General features: G+C 38.3%; 1 long non-coding RNA gene across 1 annotated transcript in view; it reads right to left on the bottom strand.

The window, feature by feature from the left end:
* Positions 1-21,863, bottom strand: part of LOC134731357 (uncharacterized) — a 177,339-nt gene extending 155,476 nt beyond the window's left edge. Inside the window, exons 1-2 of the long non-coding RNA XR_010113574.1 lie at positions 21,630-21,863; positions 19,272-19,393 (exon numbers count right to left, since the gene is read on the bottom strand). This is a non-coding gene — a long non-coding RNA (uncharacterized lncRNA). The remainder of the gene's footprint in view (positions 1-19,271; positions 19,394-21,629) is intronic.
* Between the last annotated feature and the right edge of the window lie 246 nt (positions 21,864-22,109).

Genomic DNA, 22,109 nt, shown 5'->3' with positions numbered 1-22,109 from the left:
AGCTTTCCCTGATACTGACATCAATGATTACCCCTCTGAAAAATTACATCAAATGTTTGCATTTGAGAAGTCAATTTTCCCCCACAGATTGGAGGGGAGAGGAGGAAGAATTTACAGTTGGGAAGTGAAAGGTAGAGTGGGATTTGCTGAGAATACTCTAGGATATTATCAGTAGAAATAGGAAATTGCTTTTCACCATTATTACAGACACCTCCTACAGAATCCTGAATCATCATGAACACAAAGTGAAGGGGGTCAATTGTGATGATGATTCTAGTTATCATTGCTGGTTAGAAAGAAGTACTTTCACATTTATTTTTATACAATTAAGGACTGAGTTTATTTTTAAATGTTGGAGAAGGTGGCTTACCATCAACCCACACAGTCTAGTCTTGATGAATCTTAATCAAGTTTTCCTCTCAAGACAGCGTGGGGTTTGCAATTCTTTTTGACTACTCAAATAGATGAGTGGCCTAAAGAAAAGCAGGAATAGGCGCAAACAGAAGACCTTCATGCCACAGTGGTGGCATTTCGCTTTTAAATAAGGGCAATATCTTGAAACTAACTAGAGCACACAGCAGAGACTGGTGAACTTTGAACTGACGGACAACACATAGCAAGGGTAGATGTCTTCCTGCCCTGCTGTGGCTTGGGTGTCACAGGGAGAGATATGCAAGGCTGTTTTCTAAACTCCCACTGAAAAGATAGATACCTGGCCCTCCTGTTCTAAGCAGGAGCTCAAAATGAAAAGGAAAACAACTTCAGCTCTCATATTAAATTTGAGTTATGGTGCTACAGAGAAGCTGATATTTCCAGGAAGAGTTATAATAGCAGCAAAAACGGCCATTTGCTTCTAACTTTGAAAGAGTGACAGCCCACCAGGGTCTCAGTATGGCCCACCTACCTGCAGCTCTCAGCTTTTTGCAAAAAATAGCAGCTTCTTACCATTCTGTGTCTTTTAACAAAAAAAGTGCAGTCTTGAAGAGGTTTCTTGGTGTAACATTAGCAGTTAATCAGATAATTGCTAAACCTCTTGCCAATAGCCTGCAGCCATTCACTGTTCTGAATAATAAGTGTATTACTAATTTCTTCATTCTGGCCCTGAGCCCCTGCTTCTGCTCCCACGGCTGCTTCTCGAATCCCTGCTGTGTCAGCAGCCCCACTCAGATGCTTGGGCTTTCTATCTTTCACATAAACCAGGATGCAAATTGTTGCTTGTAGACCCCACAGGTAAATCCCTTCTAGTATTTAGAATGCAGAGATTGTGAACTCTTTTTTTTTCCTCTAGGAAGTTTGCTTTCAATTGTTTCCAGGTTATCAGAATCAGACCACAGTAGAACAAGACAGCTGATACTGTCCATTTCTACAAAAATCATGGTTGTTTGGCATGAAAGAGGCAGCCCAATTCTTATAGTGTCTGGGTTGCAGTAAGGTTGATTCCTTATTTCACTGTGAATCCCCTAATTGAGCAGCTATTGATGATAAGAATTGCAATAGATGCTAGAGGAGATACAAAATAAGATAACGATCCTTTGTGCTGCAGATATTATTCTCTTGCAGCGGGAAGAGATCCCTACATAATAACTAAAATATAAGCAAAAATTAGATCAATGCAAAAGAGAAGTAAAGAAAACTGTACTACAAGGATCTCTGAGAAGGGGAATTCACAGCCTGTTGAGGCACGCAGTAAAAGTGTCATGCAAAGGGTTGTGTTTGAAGCCAGGAGATAAGTAGCATGGACTGGACAGGAAAAATGAGAAAGATACTTTAGGGAGACAGGAGAACTGACATAAACTGAAACCTGCCCTGGGTTCAAGCACTAATTGAGTTTTTTGTGTGTATTAGGCAATGTGCTGGTCTCTGGAGATACAAGGATAAATCAGTCACAGTCCCAGCCTTACTGAAGAAACAAACAAGTAAGGTAATTATTATAGTACCATGTGATACATACCAAAGAAGTAGGCTCAAAGCAGAGGAGAATTTTTGACTAATGCATGGAAAGGAAGAGAAAATGAGCATGGAAAAATAATGGAGGGTCACAGTCAAGGGCCACAAAAGCCAGGGTAAGGAACAATAACCCAGCAGCAGGATGTGGAATTGAGAAAAGAAAGAAAAAAAGTACATTCATGAAATAAGTATTTCACAGGGAGATTCAGTGGGGGGTGGGGGTAAAGGAGAACAAGAGAAAAATTCTAAGGTGTCTTCAAAGTTTCTTCAACATAACTTTTATACAACTAAGCCCTAAATGGTACTCTTCAAAAATATTAGGAGTTACTTTTAAGATTTCCCAAATTAAGCCAAAGAGGGGCAGAAGGATGGAGACTAATTCTTATATGAAAAATTATAGTTGGAAGTCAAGCAATTAACTTACTGATATGTAGAGCTAAAAACAGTTTAGAAATCTATTACATCACTTCTTCATGTTTCAACTAACAATATAAACTCAAAAGCGGGTAAATGGGTTTTCCAGAGTTGTACAGTTGAGAATTGTGAAGACTAGACCCTAGAACAATTTCCAATTCCAATTCAGGGCCCATTCTCATCATGGTTCTATTGTGCAATTTGATTTTACGTAAGGGTAGCAACAAAGACCTCTGCACCAAAAGCAGTATTCTGGCTTCTTTGACAATCATCCTAGCAATCTGGATGCCATCCATCTGTTCTCCTTGTCTCCAGCTTTAACCCACTTCACCAGGCTACTAAAGTGATCTTTCTGAACAATAATCTGATCACATCACTCCCCTTCAGAAAGCCCTTTAGTAGACCTTTAATCTATATTGAATCAAGTCCAAATGGGCTGGCCAGTGCCCAGCCCTAGTGATCACACCCCCACCCCACACTTTACTGTACTAGACCTCTCATCTTCATACCTGATTTAGCCAGACAGTTTGGTAAACATCCCAGGACAGTCCATGTCTTTATGGCTCTGCTGAGACTATGTTTTCTGCTTGGACTCCTTTTACAAATAGAAAACAGACACAGGAGAGAGTCAGAGGTTCTCTGATAAAGAACCATACTGAATACAGCAGAACAGAAGAGGGAGTAGCTTTTTTCCTACTTGTCATGGTTAGGAAATGTTTCCTATGAACAGTCTGAGAGTCCTTTTTTTTTTTTGAGACAGAGTCTTGCTCTGTCACCCAGCCTGGAGCTCAGTGGCGCGATCTCGGCTCACTGCAAGCTCTGCCGCCGGGGTTCACACCATTCTCCTGCCTCAGCCTCCCGAGTAGCTGGGACTACAGGCACCTGCCACCACGCCCGGCTAATTTTGTGTATTTTTAGTAGAGAAGGGGTTTTGCCGTGTTAGCCAACATGGTCTCGATCTCCTGACCTCATGATCTGCCCGCCTCGGCCTCCCAAAGTGCTGGGATTACAGGCGTGAGCCACCGCGCCCGGCCGAACAGTCTGAAAGTCTTAATGATAATTAGGTGTTAGACAGATGAATAAAATGGGCTTAGGATTTATAGCTGCTTTTGCACTCTAATGGCAGACTAGTTGTGATATAGAATACACGACCTGCAAAGCCAAAAATTATCTGCCCCTTTACAGAAAAGGTTTGCCAATCGCTTTCTAGACTGTAAGCTCCTTGAGGTCAGAGACAATTTATTTTCTATACTTCTATCTTTAGTGTTTAGCATATAATAGATACTCAACAAATGTTATTTGAATAAATGAATCTTTTTAAAATGGAAATATTTTGCATATTTTACAGGTAAAAAGGCAAAGAGGCAAATGGAAAATTTTAAAGAAAGTCTCTTCAAAAATGTTTAAATTGAAAAAATATACTTACATTAGCTGGGTCAGCTCTTTCAATTAATATGGAACCTCAACTATCTGCAGTAATTAATTTTCCCCTGGCTCTGTGCAGCTGAGATTTTGCTTATCAGTGTTAGCATTGAATTTTTATGGAAGGACTCAAGTGCAAACGTTGAATGAATGTGAGGTAGAAAAGTCTCCAAAGACGGCAAACTCTCTGCACCTATTTTCCATAGCCAGTAGTGCAAGAATTGACTAAGAAGAGTCAAAAGCTCTCCACCATCAAAGACCTCAGGAGAAGCCACCGACCTCATGGATGACATACTCTGCCTGCATACCTGATCATTTGTCTGAATGTCTCTAATGCAATGGCCAGCCCTGTACAGCCTGGAGCATGAATTTATCAAAAGGAAATTGGTTCCTAAATGTAAAACTCAATACATCAAAATCTACCAGGCAGACCAGAGAGAGACAGAAAGTAGATTTAATATTGCATTTGGCCATTACAGCCTCAATCCATCCGCCATCATTTACCCAAAGGCCTTCAGGGCAGCAGACGTGATAAGCAAAACTTTATTCCCCTGATGAATTTTTCAGGGCCGACCTTAATATTGAAGCTTTCAAGATGAGGAATGATTACATTTGACTGGTCCTCAAAGAGCCTCGCCACTAAACAGTCAGCATCTATGGGCAGGACTGCTGGAAAGGACTTTCAACCTGGCTCAAGCCATTCAGTCAACAAAATGTATTGGGCCAGAAGTCTATGTTAGGCATTCCAGGATATAAAACATAGTATGGTAATAGTCCTTGCTCTTGGATAATCCATAAAGGAAATGGAGAAAACAGATATAGAAGAAAAATATAGGGAAAGTCATATAGCCTAAGAATGAGTACAGATGAAAACAGATGAAGGAACTGCAGGTATCAGAGCTCTGGGGAGGAGGATAGGGTTATTTAGAACATTCTCCATGAAGGAGACAGAGTTTAAAGGGTCATTTGAAAATGGCAAAGGTTAGTACAGAAGAATGCAAGGAGGAAACTTCAAACTGATGAGCCTAGTCTGAAATCTATGGCAGGGGGTAATGAGAGATGAAAGTGGTGAGATGTGGGCAGTTAATTAATTGCGAGCAGTCCTTGAATCATGAACTGAGAAGCACAGACTTTATAATAGGAATATCTTAACAGAGCAATGTTACTTTGCAAATTATTTTCACATGCATTATTTTCTCACAGTAATCTTCTTCCTATAGATTGAAATCCTCCCTTACTGTTCCCACCCGCCCCCCCTCCATACACTTCATCCTCAGTACTTCATCTACCTAACCTTCAAATACATGCTGAAGTGTCACCACTTCTGGGAAATAGTTTCCTGATTCCCAGACTAGATCAGATCTCCCATCTTCCCACAATTTATTCTCAGAATACCATGTAAAATTCCCAAGGAAGACAATCCAGGGATGGGATGGTGGCTTTGTTTCCCAAACTTCCCAGGGACTCAGGCCCTCTCTGGTCTTTTGCTCTACTATGGCTTAAGGAGTCTCCCTCATTCTCTTGATCCAAAATGCAGCTCTGGCCATTGTCCACATTCCAATCAGCAGGACAGAGGAAAGGGACTAAAACAAGAGACAAAGGATATCCATCAGGTATCTAGAAACTGCCACATGTATTTTCATACTTATCCTATTGATCAGAACTTAGTTACATGACTACACTTCACTGCAAAAAAATAAAAAAAAAAAGATTGGCTGATGTTTTCTGCATTCAGCTTCAAATTCTCTTATGTGGATGATGAGAAAAAACAATTATTAGGCAACAATTAGTAGTTTCTTCCACAAGGCCAACACTTGACAAGCAGATTTCACTTGATGGCAAATCTATATTCCCAGATTCTTTCATTGGTCCATTTGCTTCAGTGAGTTATAGTATCTTGTCCGGAAAAGAGTTAAATTTGGTTTGCTCACCTAGGTATCCAAGGCATCTAGCAGAGTGTCTGGTTTTTTTGTTTTGTTTTTTTTCTTTTTCAGACTAGCTGACAAAAAAAAAGTTTGTTGAATCAATGTTGGTTGGTAACAGGTCATATGCCAATTTTATAGAAAATAATGTTGAGTATCCTTTATTCTTCAGGTTTGTGAAAGTAATGGATATAAAAGAATGAATAAAGTCATTTTGGGGTGGTGAAAGAAGCACTTCTGAATTTTAGTGCTATCTTTCAGACACCACACTACTCTCTAAACTGTATGTGATCGATCATGTACAAAATGTGACTTCCCAGCAATTTCTTCATCTGAATAAGAGAAAGCACTGCACAATAAAGGAATGCTTTTCTGAGTTCGGGAAATGGTGCAGAGGGTGCCGAATGGGGAAATGCGACCAACTCCTGGAATCCTCAAGTCATACTAATAAAATCACAAGGTTATATGATCCCTTAGAAGACATCTAACCCAATAACCCCCATGAGAATCACCTGAGAAAAATGTTAAATCACCCTTTACTCTCTGGGCCCTAAAGCCTAGTGAATCATCATCTTCAAACATGAGGCTAAGTAAAAACTTCCAAAGATGGCTGCTTCAGACCGGCTATTAGTGTCCCCCACCAAAATTCATATGTTGAAATCTTAACCACCAACGTGATGGTATTAGGAGGTGGGGCTTTCAGGAGGTAACTAGGTCATGAGGGAAAAGCCCTCACAAATAAATTAGTGCCCTCATAAAAGGGACTTCAGAAAGCTCCTTTAACCCTTCTGTCTCATGAGGTCATGGCAAAAAAAGACAGCTGTCTATGAAACAGGAAGCAGGCCTTCACCAGACACTGAGTCTGCTCGCTCCTTAATCTTGGACTTCCCACCTCCAGAACTGTGAGAAATAAATTTTGTTGTATATAAGCTACCAGTTTATGGTATTTTTTAGTAGCCAGAACAAACCAAGACAATGCCTAGGTTACTCTTGTTCACAATTAAACCTGAAAACACAAAAATAATTCAACAACACCTCTCCCGCCTCAATTCTGTATTTAAACTCACTACAAAACTGGTTCTAATAGTTTATGGCTTGCTTTATGGCAGATACCCAAACTGGAGAGGAAACATACTATTTTCTCCTTCCACAGCATCCTAAGGGAAGTTCAGCACATCTCAGGAGTATTATGGGTAGACTGGATATAGGCCTTGGTCCCTACAGGCGTGAGTTCAGCCTGGATTTCCAGTTATTAGGCATGAGTCCTTGGGAACATTTTTAAAACTTTCCAAGCTTCAGTTTTCTCACTTTCTCTTCTGTAAAATGAGGGTCATTATAGTACTAACTCAATAGGTTTTGGGGTTTCTTTTTTTTGGTAGCAAAACAAAATATGTAAACCATTTAGACAAATTGTAGACATTATTTCTTCCAATTTTTTAGAGCAACTATACCTAGTGTCAGTTATATTTTTATAGGAGTTAACTGAGAAATACCCTAAAAGGTTTGCGAAAATCTCATAAGTCATAAGGAAAAGGAATCCACGTCAACAGTTTGAAAGATACAAGAAATGTTTATTATCATGTAAATGGGGAAATATACACTTGACTGGTGTGGATCCATTTTTTATCTTTATGCTAATGTTAAATGTCTGATATCTATGTATATTTGTGGACTTTTCATCAAGTCACAACAGACTTTTTTCTTCATTAATTTGCCTGTGGAAAAGTGGTGACTTTTTAAAGTTAGACAATGCAGTTTTTCTCGTCAAAATGTTTTAAAACCACACAAAGAAGCTCTATGAAATAGGAGTTTCTTTGTATTTATAATGAATTTAGACTTTCAAGATCCAGGACCAACTAATTCTTCTTAATTTTCTCAGTTTCCTATTGTCAGCCAAAGATGAACCAGTACTAATGACCACATTTTAAAAAGTAATCCTCAAATATTCAACAGATAGTTTAATGGCAACTTAGGACATGAATGCTAGGGGACAAATTATATCCTGCAAGCTGAGCTAGTATCTATTATTCTTGGTGAATGCAGCCAAAAGAAAATGTGTTATTGGCACCAAATGAAATAAAAGAACAGAGCTTCAAGATAATACCTGGTAGAGGGGGGGCAATGGGAGAGGGTATCTTTCACAACTCCTGTGGCAGTGTACTGAAACAGAAAAGTACTAAGGGAAGACAGTACAGGAAGATTAAATATGATCTTGAACAGTGATATCCCCAGAGATCTTAGGCTTTTTATTCTTCCAGACCTAAAAATTGTCAGGATTTTGAGTAAATCACAAAAGCAATTGTCATTGAGAGCATTCACAGCTGCTCAAACAACTATTTTAAGGCGAGGGAAGCTGGCAGGCAAAGTGAGTATTGCAGCAGGGAGTCAGTGAAATGAATAAGTATGGAGAATATAAAACACTGTTAAAAAGTAAGAGCTGCCACATTTGAGGCAATTCGGCCTCAGTGTTTACATTTATATAGAGGGCTGTTTATGGGATTGTCGCAATGTATGCTTTTACCATTTTAATGCATAATGGTGTTGCCATTGAGGGTACTAGGAAGTAAATGATAGACCAGTTTCCAAGACAGACTCCAGGTTTAACTGCCTCATAATTTCTCAAATGCCTCAGAGTTGAAAATTTTGTAGAAGGAACTTCTGAATGACTAACAACCTCTAAGCCAAAAAGAAAATCAGAATTTAAAAATGATGACGCTGAAAGTAATAAAAAGGATGCATAGACCTCAGACTTCTGCCTCCCATCCCTGTTCAGAAACCATACTCATAAACTGAAGAAACTGAACTCAGTCTCCCCACTGATGTGATGGACATCATCTGTAGTCATAAACATTTGGCAAAGCTGAAGTTAGTAGTTATTTTAACATTAATTCACTAATCCAAATGGGATTATATACTGTGGTATTCCTTTAGAAGTTAAATTATATTAAATATTATAAGCAACATGTTTAGCTGGGTATTGATGTTTATTAACATTTTGTGGCTTTAATTTCTAATATAAATTCCTATTAAAATTGATAGTTCACTTTGGGTTTGTTGTAGATTTGGAATAAAGTTGTCTTTTTTAAAAAATCTACTTCAAGGGCATTTATGCTATAGCTGACTTTACAACAAGGGAAATAATATGGGTAATGAATAAATAATATTCTGACATGATCAGCATTTTAACATGTGAACCAAAGCAAGATAAAAATATTATATAGCTCAATGGTCATTTTAACCACTTCTTTATTCATTTGACAAGTATTTACTGAATATCCACTTTGGACCATTTACTGGGGATACATCACTGAATGAGGATGTCCTATTCACTCTCATCACGTTACTTAGAGTCTATTAAGGGAATCAGAGATCAAATAATTACAGTAGGAGCCTGTTTTTGTTTTGTTCTTGGCAGCTTTGTTGAAGCATAATTGACATGCAATAAACTTTTGACACATGTATATACCAATGAGAATATCACTATACACTCAAGATAGTGAACACATCCATCACTTCAAAGTTTTCTCATGTTCTTTTGTAATCCTTCCTTCCTGAGTCTCCCCATATGCCTTCCCTCCAGGCAATCGCTGATTGTTCTCTATCACTACAGGTTAGTTGGCATTTTTTAAAGTTATAGAAATGAAATCATATAGTATGTATTTTTACTCATATGGCTTCTTTCACTCAGCTTAACTATTTTAAAATTCATCCATGTTGTTGTATATGTCAACAGTTTGTTCTTTGTATCGCCGGATAGTATTCTATTGTTTGAATGTACCACAATTTGTTATTCTGTTGACCTGCAGTGGATATCTGAGTTGCTTCCAGGTTTTAGCTACTACAAATAAAGCTTCTACAAAGAAGCCTGGGTTTTAATTATACATGGGTTATAAGTGGACATGAGGAGAAATAAGGTTCAGACTAGAGGGAAAATCAAGTGGCTGTACTTTAGAATAAGCCTAACACTCCAGAAAAGAGGTATGGAGATTTTGCTTGTTTTTGGCAGGTACAGGGATAGGCTAACCTAAAGACACAAAGGGGTTAATAAGTACTTTACGAAGCCTTCTCAAAGAGTCCACATTCACAGAAACTATCTGCACACTGTAAATGCAAGGGAATCTACCTTCTGTTACCTGAAGAGAATGAATGCCTTGATCTATGTATATTTGCTGCCCTCTTGAGTATAGGCACTTCAGCTTTATCTAGGCTGATGTCACCAGAAACCAGGAACTATGCCTCATACATCACTAAATCAGCCTCCACTGCAGTACCTAGCACATTGGATCCACTCAGTAAATATTAGCGGAAGGAAAAAAAGAGGGAAAGGGGGAAGAGGGTGAGGAAGAGAGAAATTATATAATGGTAAAATCAATGAAGATGGAGATATACTAAATAAAAATCTTACAGTTATTTATTTTGGCTAGGAGCATGGTTAAAAATCAGACAAAGGCTATAAATACTTGCATAATGCTAAAAACATTTTATGATAATTTCTATGATCTGGAAATAAGAGGAAAACCCCATGGGCAAGAGGGCCTTCTTGGTGGAATACCAGTTTGTTCATACCTCCATTAGCACCTTTTTCTCTTCACTTTATAGTAAATAACAAAATACTTTAACTCTTACTGGACAGTGAGCTCCAAAATATCAACTATCAATGTATCCTCAGCCCAAAGGATAGTGCCTGTTGATACTCAACAACAGTTCAGGTTAGGCTAATCACTGCAAATAACCAAGGATTTAATCTTCAATACTTTAGGAGAAGTCACTTAAAAGTTACTGATCTTTTAAACTAAAGAGCTTCTGCACAGCCAAAGAAACTACCATCAGAGTGAACAGGCAACCTACACAATGGGAGAAAATTTTCACAACCTACTCATCTGACAAAGGGCTAATATCCAGAATCTACAATGAACTCAAACAAATTTACAAGAAAAAAACAAACAACCCCATCAAAAAGTGGGCAAAGGACATGAACAGACACTTCTCAAAAGAAGACATTTATGCAGCCAAAAAACATATGAAAAAATCCTCATCATCACTGGTCATCAGAGAAATGCAAATCAAAACCACAATGAGATACCATCTCACACCAGTCAGAATGGCCATCATTAAAAAGTCAGGAAACAACAGGTGCTGGAGAGGATGTGGAGAAATAGGAACACTTTTACACTGTTGGTGGGACTGTAAACTAGTTCAACCATTGTGGAAGTCAGTGGGGCGATTCCTCAGGGATCTAGAACTAGAAATACCATTTGACCCAGCCATCCCATTACTGGGTATATACCCAAAGGACTATAAATCATGCTGCTATAAAGACACATGCACACTTATGTTTACTGCAGCACTATTCACAACAGCAAAGACTTGGAACCAACCCAAATGTCCAACAACGATAGACTGGATTAAGAAAATGTGGCACATATACACCACAGAATACTATGCAGCCATAAAAAATGATGAGTTCATGTCCTTTATAGGGACATGGATGAAACTGGAAATCATCATTCTCAGTAAACTATCACAAGGACAAAAAACCAAACACCGCATGTTCTCACTCATAGGTGGGAATTGAACAATGAGAACACATGGACACAGGAAGGGGAACATCACACTCTGGGGACAGTTGTGGGGTGGGGGGAGGGGGGAGGGATAGCATTAGGAGATACACCTAATGCTAAATGACGAGTTAATGGGTGCAGCACACCAACATGGCACATGGATAGATATGTAACAAACCTGCACATTGTGCACATGCACCCTAAAACTTGAAGTACAATAAAAAAAAAAAAAAAAACAGTTACTGATCTTCCTACGTTTCCTTATTGCAAGCTATACTCCATGACAGGACTTCTCTGTACTTCTCACATTTCCTACATTTGTTCATGATGTTGTATCTGGAAAACTCTTTCAAACCTTCATATATATCCCTATTAGAAATTCCATCCATCTTTTAAAACTCAAATGAAAGACTATTTTGTCCATGAAGGAATCTTTAATCGGTTTAATTGACAAGAGATCCCTTTCTCTTTAAGTCCATGCTACTTTGTTCCCCACCTCCTTCTTCTATGGTCCTTATCCCATTAAGCCTTGTACTATTATTAGTCATGTATTTGGTATTATCTATCTTACTAAACTGTAATATCCTTAAGGGATCTGTCTTACTCATCTCTGTATTTTATCTAGAGGATTTCAGAATGACTTGAAAATAGTAGGGGCTTAATAGATGTTCGTGATTAATAGCTATTAACAAATAAAAGAATGTAAACTTTCTAGTGTTTGCATTATGTGAAAGGCAGGAAGAAAGATGCTTTCCTCATATCTCACCCATTGTTTCTCATTTAATGTGAGAAAGCCCCACCAACATTATACACCGGGGGAAAAAGCTATGGGTAAGTAAATGCTATTGAAGTAGAAATGTGATTTTGATATAGCAAGTTATAAGCCACCAACTCTTTGGTTGTAATTAATCCAGGTAATTAGCCAATTCCCTAGGAGGATCTTGAAAGAAAAAAAAATAGGTCAGGCAAGTTTTGATGGGAAGAAATGCAAGGCAGAAGAGTCCTAGTGCATCTGTAAAGACAATGAAGACCTCTGGCAGAAAATAGATTTTTGACTCCTGGATTTAGATTTGGAATGTTATGTGTACTTTCATAAAGTACATTTTCTCTAATATGACCCAATACTCTCAGTTGTTGACTAGCGCTGGGTAGAACAGAAGTCTTGGCCCTCCCTCTAGGTACTAGGGCAGTAGGAGAATGTGTTTATATTCTCAGAGGCTTAATCACATTATTGACTGACATTGAATGTACTGTGGAGGACATCCCCTAAAACCTTGTACTTATATTCATGAGGTTATATTTCTTCTCCTCTGTAATTATGTCATTATGCTTTTAGACTTGAAAACTGGACTCTAGATTTATCTCAATTGTTTTTAATAGGGATGTACTCATTGCTCAAGAACACCAAACTCATGTTTGGAAAAATTTAAAAGCTCCCACATTTCTATTCTATTATATATTATGATCATATCATTCACTTCCACATAGACAAAATAAAGTAGAAAGCTAGTAGAAATTATCTATAGGAGGGAAATCATCTACTATAGTAGAATGAAGAGAGAATAGAATACAGTATTAATATACTTTTTTTTCTTAATCTAGCAAACAAATATCAATTCTCTGCTTAGTTTACCTGTATGTACATAGCTAGAAGAAGAATTCTAATTTAAGGGAATAAAGCCATCAATAGAACTGTTTCTTGACCAAACAGTATGCATTAAGCTGTTGTAGAGCAATGTACCAGGCACCGCGCCACACCTTGCTTTGCTTTAGCTGAGACCATGCAATTCAAGTTTTCCATCCTCTGTATCGAGTCTAATAATTGCTTTTGTTTTGTATTCTTTTTCTCACATCATGTATTTCAACTTTACTAATAAAATGTTGAAGAAAACCATAGAATACTACAAATGAGATCTATTAGTTGCACCATTTTATTAATAGCATTTAACTTTGGCTGTTAAACTATTAACGTATAATAAAAAGCTGCAATACTGCAGTAGCAGGGTAAATGCATTCTAGTGAATAATAACAAACCATTCACAATTTACTAGGAGCTCAATTTAACCCAAATTATATCGTTAACAATATGCCTGGTTTACTCACATGAAATTTAAAGAAGCGCTCTCAAGAATTAACATAAAATACCTTATGCTGTTTATGTACACTGTAACTCACAGATAGAATGGGCAATATAAATTCCCAAAATTAACGCTTAAGCCGGTCTCTTCAGAATAGCTATCAATGTACAGCCTTACAAAATATATGCCCATCTCTTTCATTTTATCTATATGTCTCCATTTGTACTTGGGTTTTATTTATGGTAGTAAGTGAAGTATATCATATTGTCCTTGTTTGGAGATATATGGTGTTTTATAGGCTCCATGGTCTACCCATAAAATTAACAGTTTGATTGTACCATTACAAGTAATTGTAGCAATAGTCTTAAAATAGAAAAACTCTAACAGAAACTTTTACTTTTCATAGAAATCCCCTCTACGCCATTTCTAGATAACAATCATGCAAAATGCCAACACTTGCTGCATTCTCACTATGTGTTACTTTACACCCATGAATATCAATGAGGATTTACAAAACAGATGCTGAGACAAAGAGTCTTAGGGTAACTTCTCTGTGATCTCCTAGCTAGCAACAGGCAGAGACAGAGCCCAGAAGAGCATCCATGCCAGCACCAGTGCTTACCCATTATATTTGACAGTCTTTCAGTATCTGTGGTTAGGCAGTCTCTGCTTAAGCAGTTAGGAAGAGAGATGCTCATTTTCTCTCCAGGCCACCTATGGTATTTTTTAACATCTCCTATTCAGCAAGTCCTTCCTCTATCGAATCTGTATAACTGATATTTATATCTCTTGGTCCTGGATCAACCCCTTAGAGCAGCTGAGAATAAATCAAATGCCTCTATTCATGACATACCTTCAAATATATAAAAAGAGCAACCACATTTCCTTCACACCTCCTTTTTACAAACTAAACACTTACTAGTTCTGCCAACGTTTTTTATTACGACATACTTCCCATTCTTACCACATTCTGATTGCTCTCCCCTAACTACAATTGTTTGTCAACAACAATTTTAAGTTGTGGCATCAAAACTAAAACACAATATTTCAGATACGAGCTGACCATCAGAAATAGTACTGGGATTCTACCCTCCCTTGTCCTTGTCTCTGGTAGACCAAAGAATCTTAGCATTTCTGATTAAATGCTACTTCTGACTTTTTGTAAGCCATGAGCAAATCCATGAAATGCATAGCATAATGAGAATATGAATGTGTTCTTTATAGTCTTATTAAATAATGAAGATAAAATCATGGCTTAATTTATAGCACATGCACTTCAAGATTAGTATTTACCAGTAAGCCACTTGCCTAGTGAGTGAGTCTAGATAGCTGCTTAGTCTTCCCATGTTGGTGAACATCATTTTAGATCTAAGGACTTCAGAAGTTTAGACCAAATCCTGCATGCACAGCAATAGTCAACTGTGGTACAGAATGTAATAGGCACCAGCTCATATTTCTATCTCATTCTGACCTTGAAGTCAAGAAAATTATCTAGATTATTGAGTCAACTCTGTCCAAGCCTGTGCTTGAATATCATTTACATTAAAGTTTAAAAAATAAACTCTGTATTTATCTGAGTAAATTTTATCTTTTAGTTTAGTTGTGACCTCTGAATCCTTGCTTGGTTATCCAGGCATTAGCTCTCCCTCTCAGAGCAATGGTATCCTCAGATCTGATAGCATGCTATCTTTATCATTTTCAGGAACTGATAAGAAAGGGGAAAGCAGGACAAATCTCACAGTCCTGGCTATGCCACTAAAGCAACTGTTGAGCCCAGCAAAGTCACCAGGGCACAGAACAGCACAGTAAGGGAAAAGGGAAAGAGCATCAGTACAGGATCTGGAGACCAACTGGAAATCTAACACATAATCAGGCCACTACAGACGCTGTCACCTTTGACTACATCTTCTCTGCCTCTGGCATCTGTAAGAAATTATATTTCAAAAATCAGAAACCCAAGAAGAACATTCAAATCTTCTCAAGATGTTCTAGTAAAAGGTTTATGATGCTCCTGAATAATGAATGGTAGTAATAATAATGGTCTTCATTATTAAGTGTTTACTCTTGGCCAGGCCCTTCATGTGAGCCACTTCTTTAAATCCTACCAACACGCCGCTGAGGCAGATATTATTGTTATGCCTCTTTTATAAAACAGGAAACTAAGCTACTTGCCCAGGATCCCGTAGATCAAAAGAGCAATCTCAGGATTTGCATCCAGCAGTCTGTCTCCAGAGCCTGCACTCTATGACATTCTTCTACACTATTATTCCATCCTTTAATACAGAAAGCAATTTACAGTTCCGGTATTTTCTTCTGAAAATGGTTGCAGCCATAGTTTTATTCTGATTTATTTTTGCAGTCTAATGTATCTAGAACATTTACTTTACGACCAAGTAAGCCTACTACTACCATCTTGAGTATCTGAAAACTTCCTTCTTTAGCTTAATATCTGTATTTTTCTTTATTGCAGTTCAAGCTTTTTCATTTGTCAATGTGCTAAGCATGTATCATGTTCTCACCATTATACTAAGAGCCTGGGTAATGCTTAAGCTAAATCTGAAAGGTGTTTTGATTTGTTAACAAAAAATCCTAATCATACATTCAACAGAGAAGACAAAATATCTAAACAAAATTGTTCTCAATGAATTATAAAATTATATGTCTAATCTCTACTTAAAAGAGGAGAGCCTAACTAGCAAACATACACATATTTCATGTCTAAAGTTACTCTGTATGTAGAAATAAAAAGGATCAGGAAAACTGCAGGTATCCTGCCAGGAAACTATCCTGTAATTATCTGTGAAACAGTCTGTTATAATTTAAAATATACTGCAAAGGATCACAAAGAAAAGAGCAAAACTAACTGAATTCTGCAACAGGTTAGTAGATTTGGTGACAGCTTCAACCCAATCCCCTTGGCCATTAAATAAACAAAACACAAGATTATATAAGAAACTTCCCAGCAAACACTTAAAGACATAATTGTCCCAACCCTCTCAACTGGTCATGATTAGTTCCACTTACACTTCAGGGACTTTCTTGTTGAATCAAATATTCCCTGATCACCAAAACCTCTGTTCTTGAGCCTGAAACTCATGAAGTTATTGGCAGACAAAGAACCATCCAGAGACACATGTGGCTGCCTAATACTCCCCAGGCTCTTGTGATGTAGCTGCAAACCAAGAAAGAGCTGCAAGCCAAGCTGAGAGCCTAACAGATCTACCACCATGTTGACACCAGAGCAGCCCTGGCTCCCTCATGATTGCTCCTGGATAAATTCCCCCATAAATTCTTTTTAAAAAGTGCTACCCCTGTCCATTTAGGAATATATTAATGTGGAAATTTTCAGAGATGTATGCATAGAAAGAGGAGGACATCAAGAGAACTAGGAAAAGTATTGGCATTTCTCTTAATGGTGGTAGGATACCTCTTCGTGATCAGCTGTGTCAATCTGAACGTGAACTTGCTCTTTCTAGGCTGCAGGGGATGTTTCCCTGCCCAGTACTGAGATTGCTCCACTCGAAGTTGGCATTGTTCAATGTCCTTTACTTCTTCCTCTATTATTGACTTAGCTGCAGGGTCAACTCAGATTCTAAAAAGACTAAAAGGGTCCTTATTGAACAGTAAACATAAAACCTATCACCAGCTGAGTTGTGGCTGGTTTCTACCCCTAAGCAGGAAAGAGGCAAGATGAGCTCCTACCACTCCCATTTCTTCAGTTACATTTTTTTCATCATATTTTAGCCAAGATGACTTTCTACATGGAAGAAGATTCAAATGATCACAACTGTTTACATTAGTATTTACTAACTGCTAGATATGTGAGTAAATGTTTTAAATTCATTGCCTCAGTTGACCCTGATAACCACCTTCTGAGGAAAGCACTATCATGTGCCTCATGTTTCCAGTAAAGAAATTGAGACTCAGGGATAAGATTTTTGTTTAAGGTCACACAGTTACTAAGTGGATGGAGCAGAACTTGAACTTGACCTCACTAATGGCAGAGCTATATAACTTGAAGTAAAAATGCTCTCAAGGTCCTACTTAATAGGATAATTGCTTAAGAAATTCAAATACAAATTGAATAGGCTTTCAAATGATAGCTTTTACCATTTTTTTACTTATAAGTAGCACAGAAAGGAACTACATAGGATATAAAGGTGCTTTCAGGTCTAGATTTTAGGAAATATTTTTGCTTTGTCAGTTTCTCAAACTTAACTTATTCCGATGATATATTACACTGTTTATTATCTACAAAGAGGATGAATAGGTAGAAAAATGTTTTTGACCCCTCGCCAAAAGCAAATATAACCTCTTTTCCCAACCAGAAACCTTGGTCTGGACTTTGAGTACTGATTTGGAAACAAGTTTTTAAAAAGAATTAGCTCAAAGCAGCAGGTTTGTAGCTCATATGACACAAGATGATCAATGACCACATTAGCTACTAATCTAAGGCATAAAACATGCATGAGGCATTAGCATGGAAATCTAACACGTTCCCACCCCAGGTGGCACTGGATTTCTAATCTGTTGTCCCATCTAATAGGAATAAACTTAAATAGCTTATTTAGAGCTTCATTTACAAAGTTAATAATTAGAATGATTTACTCAAAAGGCAAAGGAGGAAGGCAGACAGCTGAGTGGGGTGTTGAAATGCGAGGAAGAAAATAACAGCCATTTTCAAAAAGCCAAACTCAACTTCTTCGTAAAAATGACTTTGCTTGTAATTTTACCTTCAAGGACATTTCCCATTCTTATGGAAGGGAATCAGAGTTAGGAAAAAGCATGAGTTCTAGAAGCTGAGTTGGTTAGGGACCAATAAATAAATCCGGGACCCTGGACAAGTTGTTTAATCACCCAAAGGTTTCTACATTTTTAACATTTGAATAATAATTCGTGCTTTGCAAGGAATAAAATTTAACAAAAGCAAAGTGGTTAATACAGTGCCTAACACTTGGGAGGTACTGAATTTCTATTGATTTCACCCCTTACAGGATTCACCAGCAAGTTCCAAGATACAAACAAGGTCTACTCTTCCCGGTTCTGCAATAGAAGGTTCTTATCTAGTCACAGATTTTGACATAGTAGTTTTCTCACCTACATTCAGTGCTGGAACAATAGTTGGATGAATTATTTAATGTGATTTTACATAAAATATTGGACGAATAAGGTTCAGCTAATTAGAAAGAAGCAGGTATATAGTTTTTCACCCTTCTCTCAGGTGATTCAAGTTTCTCTATGTAGCATTTTTGTGACCTGGCTTTAGGCTTGTCTCTAACTTTTGAAAGGTCCAGGTCAAGAGTCCCAATGAAAATCCATATTCTTAAATATTTGAAATGCATAAAACACCTGACAAAATTTAAATGAATATTATAGGTCATTTCCTATAACCTAGACGGAAGTACCTTCATAATGACGTGGAAGCCTAGATTCAAATTTGTAATTGTGAGAGGACTTAGAGTTCTGTGCCAAGACATAGTATCATGGGAAAAGCCAGCTCTTCCTTCTCTTTCCACCCCAGCTGTATCCTACACAATGAGAGGACTTGCACACACGTGTGCTCCAATTAAGTCAGCCGTCTATGCATGTGGATCACTCATATCCAAGCCCCATCCCCACTGACCACCCCAAAACTACCCATCAAGCCCACTGACGCATCCACAGACATCATGGTTGGTTCTTTCCCAGAGGAAATTCCTAAGGAAGAGGCCTCTGTGAGCTCTGGAACCTAGGAATTCCAGGGTCTCAGGTATATAAAACATGTCCAGAAATGAGCGAGAAAGGCACCAGGTGGCCATGAGGACTCCAGGTGGCTCTGAAGACACACTGCCCCATGTAAAAGGGTAGGACCAGAGAACCAGATTGGAGCCTGTACTGCATGGAGCCCAAAGCAAGGGTCTCTCTTGCCCTGGCTCAGTAAAACCTACTTGCTCAGTCGAGTTTACTTCCACATCATCCCAAGTGCCATCCTGAAGAACAGAGGGTTCACATATTCATTGCAGGGGAGCTCCATATTATCCATAAACATGCTGCAAGGCAGATTGTCTTTCTGCAAGACAAAGTATGGACATCATTATTAACCCTTCTAATTTCACTTTTATACACTAAATCAGTCCTGATAATTAACATGTTCCATTTTAAACAACTAGCTGGGCTAGTTTCCTATCAAGAGATAGGAAAAATATAACTTCAATTTTCTTCACAGAAATCTAGGAGACATATATATGTCATATATATGTACTTTAGGGAATCTTTTTCATAGAAATAATTGTTCTAAGATATTCTCATGCTCATCCTTATCATATAAAAGTATATGCTGCCTCACATATCTAATAATATTTGGCAGTCTTAGCACTGCTAGAAGATTTTTCTGGGCCACAGAAAGACCTTTTACAAGTGGAATTAGGCCATAACACTCATTTTTCGAGGGTTGTGAATACAAGTTATAAGCTACTACTCACAGCTTGTCATTGACTCATGCTGCTGCCCTAACAGGAAACAGCCAGTAGTGAAAGGGCTTCAAGATACCCACGCCCACCAGACTGAAGCTCTCTGCCAAAAGCCAGAAATTTAATTCATGGACAAGTTGAAGTACCTTTGATTATGACGATATCCCTCCATGAGCTGATCCTTGCCTACTTTCCCTCTCCCATCCACCATTATATCCTTGCTGTCTCTCAAGGGCTCTCTACCTCTGAGGGTCTCAAACCATATTGTAATCACCTGGAGAGCTTTAAAAATCAGCTCTTGAGATTGATTTAATTGGTGCAACCTGGCCATGGAGTTTTTTTCCAACTCCCCAGGTGACTCTAATGTGCATCCAGGTCTTAGAATCACCTTATCATAGCACCCCCAATCTGCTTGACCGTTTCTGAACACACCCGGTACTCTCACACTCCTATGCCCTTTCCCTCTGCTTCAAATATCCCTTGCCTACCTGGCAAAAACTGCTTCTCATCCTATAAGACTCAGTCAGGTGAAGCCCCACTCGAGGAAGTCAGTCCTTCCCATTTTGAGCCGCAAGAATACCTCATGCATCCCCTTAGTACAACTAAGAGAGACTATATAATTCATCATCTAAACCAACACACTGTTGAATGTCAAGTTAAACACTATTAATAATTATGCTGAATGACAGGTATCAACTAGGACTATCTCAAGCACACTGGGACATAAGATAACCCTAATTATAGCTCCTATTCTATTAATCAGTAATTGTGTACTAGATTGTTTATCTCCCACCTTAGTCTGTGAAAGCCACTAAAACAGAAACTGTATATATTCGTCTAACCTCAGTGTCCAGCACAAATTAGACGCTGAATAAATGTTTCTAGAAGACACCCTCTATTTTATAATGGCTAAGTGCATGGACTCTATAACCAAAGCGCATGGGTTCAAACTCCAGCTCTACCACTTATTAGCTGTGCAACTGCATAATTTGTTGTGTGTCAGTGGCTTCATTTCTGAAATGAAGATAATAATGGCATGTACTTAACTGGGGTGTTTAAAGGTTCAAATGAGTGTGAACCTAGAACAGCACCTAAACACAGGAATAAGAACACTATGTAAGTGTTTACTATTTTTAAAAAGAATAAATCAATTGAATATACTCCAAGTGGCTTTTTTTCTATGAAACTCTTTCAAACAATCACGCCCATACTGAATGCTCACAATAATAATGGCTAATCTTTACTATGACTCACTGTGTGCAAGGCACTGTTACATGCTTTGCATATATTTTCTCAATGACCATCACAAGTCTATCAGGGAAATAGATCTATATATTACCTTAAGTTTACAAATAAAGAAACTGAGGGCTCAAAATAAAGAAGGTTTCCACAATCCCTCTATTTTCTCTTTCCATAAGGAAAAAAAAAAAAAACTTCCATTCTCTCTTCCTTAGAGTTTCTTGTGATTTCTTTGAGAAATAAAACGGCTTCTCTGAAGTCTCTGTTATTAGACAACGTACCTAATGTTTGAGGAAATGGAGAGTGAAAAAGCGATGGCAGTGAAATCTGTGCTCTAGAAGGAGCTCTTGTTACTGCTTTTTGAAGTGTTTTAACAATTCATGAGCCAATATTAAGGAGGTAATATATAGAAAATAGTATTTTGGGCACTGAGAACACCCAAAATTATGAAATCTTCCTCTTACCTCCAAGGAGTTCAAAATCTAGCTGAGAAAAGAGAGAAAATATTAAATACCATTATAAGGTTTAAATAGAAATATAAGGGAGAATCCCAGAGCAACATATGATTAATTCTCAAATAAGTGATAAAGTTTGTACCTGCCACGTAAAGTCAGGAAAGGACGGACTTTTGAAGAGCGGCGACTGAGGGGGCATGAGATTTGTGGCTTTAAACATTTACTGGTTGACGGATTAAGATGGCGGATAGGAGGCAGGACTTGCTTGCAGCTCCCACTTGGACAGACAGGGCAGCAAGTGAAGATTCACATCGTGAACTTTTGCTCCAGCGACTACCACAGCAACGTACCAGGAAAGCCGAGAGAATCCACACACCCTTTGAAGGAACTTGCTGCGGGCTTCCTGAGACGCCGAAAAACTGAGTCTGCTTGGTTTCTCAATGGGGAGGCTTGTGGTCTGAGGCAAATTCTCAGCCCGGTCACTGGCTTCCTGGAAACTGACTCCAAGCTGCTCACGGTGGGAGTGAGACGGGCCTTTAGGACTGCAGGCTGTGTGGGAGCGGGGTGAAACCCGTGACTGCTGGCTTTCCCCCAATTCTCTGGCAACTCAGCAGAGGGAGCC

Source organism: Symphalangus syndactylus, chromosome 9 (genome assembly GCF_028878055.3).
Source record: "Symphalangus syndactylus isolate Jambi chromosome 9, NHGRI_mSymSyn1-v2.1_pri, whole genome shotgun sequence".
Lineage (NCBI taxonomy): Eukaryota > Metazoa > Chordata > Mammalia > Primates > Hylobatidae > Symphalangus > Symphalangus syndactylus.
The sequence above is the reverse complement of the archived record's forward strand: the minus strand, read 5'-3'. Positions and strand labels throughout refer to the sequence as shown.